Here is a 5,000-nt window from a genome sequence, read left to right as displayed (position 1 = left end):
TCATCCTCAAGTTATTCAACACACCCGTGACTTAACAACTTATTTAAAACTAAATCAGTCAAACAAAAGCAGATTCCATCACATTCTGCCCAAAGGTCATCCCACCTTGCACCACCGCACCAAACTCCCTTCAAAATGTTACCACTTTAAAGTTTCTCTGCTTACATCCCAGTTTGTACTCACCGAACAACACAAGTCAGTCACTCTCAGGAGTCCACACGAACCCGTCTTCTGATCGGGAGGAATCACATCAACAGCACGGCACTTACTCCATAACAAAATACGTCTTTTTTTTTTTTAGAACTGGTGTGCCTGTTGGTCCCGGAGCTGAAGACCACCGAGACCAGACGGCAGGAGTTAAAATGTCATGAAAACAACACGAAGGCTGGTGTGTGTGAGCGGTTTGATAAATGAAGCGCACACAGCAGAACCACGTCGCTCAGCAGGAGACCAGCCGGCTGCGTGGCGTTAAAAAGGCGGTTTTTCAAACGGAGTCCGGCGCAGATCTGCTCCGCTCACAACCCACCGGGCTACATTACATCACTTCCAGCAAACTTCACGGAGAACAAAGAGGCCGAAACAGCCTCCGGGGCCCGTTTCCTCCCGGTAACGTCCCGTCCAGTTCGGCTAACAGCGCAGAAACACCGAATCCGGGAGGACATTTAACTACGGGGCGTCTGCGGGTCGCTTGTGACGAGCCTGTTTGTACCCGGTACCGACAGCCACGAGCTAACGCCGGTGAATGCGAGTAACGGCGGCTCCGCTAGGAGGCATCACGGCGAACACGCAAGCAGGAAAGCACGGAGGCGGGAGAGGAGCTCACCTGTGGCCGGAGCAGCGGAGGAAACAGCCGGTCCGTCCGGAGCAGGAGAAGCGGCGGAACCGAGGGGGCGGAGCTACTACCTGCAGCACGGAGCGCGAGCACCGGCGCGTGCGCGAGGGGGAGCACGTGAGCTCGTGTGAGTTTATGACATAAACCGGAGAGTCCACCAGCTGCTGTTCACGTTAAAGGACTGATACCGTAGTAACGCGGAGGTTCTGACTCGGCCCAAACCGGCCCGGCTCGAGATGAACACCACAGAACCACATCATCCTCAAACTGGACCTTCTCTTCGTCCCGGTGAAAAACCAGGTGAAACGAGACGACATCCACCAGAACCACGTGACTGCCGAGGAGACGGACCCTCAGCGGAGGGAGAGTCCACATCCCGACCCGGTCCAATGTCTCCAGAGTCTCATCCAACTATTGCTGACAACCAGAAACCATGAAACCGCTTCATAAAACTGATTTATGGTTGTTGTGTCATAGAGAAAATTAAAACTAGTTCATGAAGAAACCGAAGCAACAACAACAACAACAACAACAACAACAAACAATAAGCAGTGACTGAAAGTCCAAATAAACCAGCTCAGTTAATTTGATCTGTTCAGGACAAGTTACCGGCGGGTCGGACAGAAACCAGCCGCAGTAGATCCATCTGTCTGACATGAGAGGAGCTGCGATGAGGCCAATGTTTGGGTGGAGGACTCAGCCGCAGCTCAGCCCTCAAACATTCCTCCACCTGGTTCCTATTAAACCGGGCTGAACCGGGCTGAACCGGTCCAGCCGCCTGCTGCTGCTCTGAAACCAACTACACTTTAAAAGATTTGATTTGTTTTGCTTCTGTCTTTTTTTCACTGATAAGAACTGAAGATTTAAACTTTGAAAAGAGTTCAAACACTTCCTGCTGCTCCTTCATAATAAAAGTATCTGAAGAACTCTGAGGCTTTTATTCTTTTAAAGTTCTCTCCTGAAATCCAAAGTCAGTAAATGTTTTCCACAAGTCATCGTTAGATAAACTCCCTCCCATTCATCACATATTAGGACTCAAACACAGATATGTTGGGTTGTTGTTGTTTTTTTTTTGTTGTTTTTTTTTTGGGGGGGGGGTTTCTGGTATCAGATGGGCGGGGCTAAATGTCCTTGCTCCTCCCCAGCTACTCTTAAAGCATGAACTGTTGCATAGTAACAACTGGAACGTACTACTTTGTCATAAAAATGCATCTTGACCTTTGACCTTCCTCGTCATCTCTGATCATGATGGTGATGTCAGACTGGAGGCGTCGGGACGCTGGATGCCATCTTGTCTTGATACTTGGTTCAAAACTTCTCTAAAAAAGGAGTCTTCCTCTCCTGCAGCAGGGGATTGTGGGAGTTTTTGGCAGCACGGGATCATAAATATAAAGAACGCAAACACTCGGGGACATCACAGAGGTCGGCGTGATGAAGAGCACAAACAGGCTGCTCGTCATCCTCCTCTTCATCTGCTGTCACCGCCTGTTTTCCATGTCGGGACATTTGAACCAACGGTTTCCACCCTGAGAGGGTCGGAGCCAGCCTGGAAAGAGGTCAGAGGTCACGGCACACAGACAACAGGGATTAGAGGGACGTTGGAGCCTCAGTTAATGAGAACATGCTTTTATTTTGAAGGGGGAGGATCAGGATGGAAAAAAGACTGAAAATAAAACTGATTTTTACTCTTTTAATTGAAGAAACATAATAATTTCCTGAATAATCGGCCCCCGACAAGAAGATATAATATTACAAGATATCATTTTTATGTTTTTCTGATATCAGGAGACTTTATTTGTGTCATATTTGAACCGAGCTGGTTTTAGCTTTTTCTTCACACAGATTATTAAATTATATTCTAATTATCTTTTAATATTACCACTTCATTCTTAAACTACAACTTTATTCTCATGAATTCGGGACTTTGACTTTATTCCTGAAAAATTCCTTCAGTATTTCTCCAGTTTTTCTTCCTGTTGTCTCTCAGTTTGTTTTGTGATGTTTTCTGATAAATAAATTGATGTTTTTCCGAACGAAGCCGCAACTGTTGAGTTTCTGATGAACTTCCTGTGATGACCTGACGGCTGTGAGAGCACAACGAACAATCTGAACGTGTTTTCAAACAGGACAGCGAGTCACGTCTCCATCCGTCTCCTCCATCTGTCTCCGTCCGTCTCGGTGGACAAAGTGTTTCATTGAAGGGAAGAGCGGAGACAAAAGAGTCTAAAACTGTGTGGACAGTGTTGTCTCCCTGTTCTGATGTTTAAACTCATAGACAGTCACACAGCGGTGTGTCTGTTTGTGTCGTTGTCACGGTAACATGATGCTGCAGCAGCTGGGTGACAGGTCTGTCCGTCATCATCCTGCTAGTTCGGAGCGTTTTGAAGCAGGAAGTGACCATATTTGGACGAGCTGGGGGAGGAGCCAGCGGTGGATCTGACCGATCTGATTGGAAACATGACGATACTACGTCCCGCCCACCGATAGCTGTAACCTGACTGCACCACAGACCTGTCAATCAAACAGACACGCCCCCAAAAACAGGTCTTCTTGAATCTTCTTTTCTAATGAATGAGGGATTATTTTCAGATGGACCTCCAGAAAACTAAGAAGAAGGAGTGACTTTAGCTAACAACACCGAGATAACTGATGGACACATTTTATTCACTTTGGATTTGATGAGAGAAGTTGAATGGGAGTCTATGGAGCCGGAGGCTTTTTGGAGCCGACCTCTAGTGGCACTCGCTGGTATTGCAGCTGAAGACACTTCTGGATCGGAACCATTTTACAGACCTGAAGATCAGTCTGTAGTTTTATATCCAGTCTGTAGTTTTATGTCCAGACTGTAGTTTTATATCCAGTTTGTGTTTTATATCCAGTCTGTAGTTTTATGTCCAGACTGTAGTTTTATATCCAGTCTGTGGTTTTATATCCAGTCTGTGATTTTATATCCAGTCTGTAGTTTTATATCCAGTCTGTGGTTTTATATCCAGTCTGTAGTTTTATGTCCACACTGTAGTTTTATATCCAGTCTGTGGTTTTATATCCAGTCTGTAGTTTTATATCCAGTCTGTAGTTTTATATCCAGTCTGTAGTTTTATATCCAGTCTGTGGTTTTATATCCAGTCTGTAGTTTTATATCCAGTCTGTGGTTTTATATCCAGTCTGTAGTTTTATATCCAGTCTGTGTTTTATATTCAGTCTGTAGTTTTATATCCAGTCTGTAGTTTTATATCCAGTCTGTGGTTTTATATCCAGTCTGTAGTTTTATATCCAGTCTGTGGTTTTATATCCAGTCTGTAGTTTTATGTCCACACTGTAGTTTTATATCCAGTCTGTGGTTTTATATCCAGTCTGTAGTTTTATATCCAGTCTGTAGTTTTATATCCAGTCTGTGGTTTTATATCCAGTCTGTGGTTTTATATCCAGTCTGTAGTTTTATATCCAGTCTGTGGTTTTATATCCAGTCTGTAGTTTTATATCCAGTCTGTGTTTTATATTCAGTCTGTAGTTTTATATCCAGTCTGTAGTTTTATATCCAGTCTGTGGTTTTATATCCAGTCTGTAGTTTTATATCCAGTCTGTAGTTTTATATCCAGTCTGTAGTTTTATATCCAGTCTGTAGTTTTATGTCCAGACTGTAGTTTTATATCCAGTCTGTGGTTTTATATCCAGTCTGTGGTTTTATATCCAGTCTGTAGTTTTATATCCAGTCTGTGGTTTTATATCCAGTCTGTGGTTTTATATCCAGTCTGTGGTTTTATATCCAGTCTGTGGTTTTATATCCAGTCTGTGGTTTTATATCCAGTCTGTGGTTTTATATCCAGTCTGTGGATTATAATAACTAACTGATGTCATCAGATAGTTGTGGAGGAAACAGAAGAATTGTTTCTTCTGAGATGTGCTGCAGTAGAAGTACTTGAGTAAATATGTATATATGTGTGTTTTAATTTTTTTCAACTTCCTGTATGACATCAGCTTCACTGTTCCCCTGCATTACATGTTGTGTTTACTCTCTCAGTCACATAATGGTACCACACACTCTCTCTCTCTCTCTCTCTCTCTCTCTCTCTCTCTCTCTCTCTCTCTCACACACACACACACACACACACACACACACACACACACACACACACACACACACACACACACACACACACACACACAC

General features: G+C 44.1%; 1 protein-coding gene across 1 annotated transcript in view; it reads right to left on the bottom strand.

Moving 5' to 3' along the window:
* The window catches only part of LOC138637021 (ubiquitin carboxyl-terminal hydrolase 54-like), a 26,041-nt gene extending 25,230 nt beyond the window's left edge, over nt 1-811 (bottom strand). Inside the window, 1 exon segment of the mRNA XM_069725451.1 lies at nt 184-811. The gene's annotated coding sequence lies outside the window, so the exon portion shown is untranslated.
* Between the last annotated feature and the right edge of the window lie 4,189 nt (nt 812-5,000).

The sequence above is a fragment of the Brachyistius frenatus genome, unplaced genomic scaffold, assembly GCF_029030835.1.
Source record: "Brachyistius frenatus isolate BFR_SWC_R1_liver_20210118 unplaced genomic scaffold, ASM2903083v1 Contig_424, whole genome shotgun sequence".
Classification (NCBI taxonomy): Eukaryota; Metazoa; Chordata; class Actinopteri; family Embiotocidae; genus Brachyistius; species Brachyistius frenatus.
This window is presented reverse-complemented; position numbering and strand designations above follow the sequence as displayed.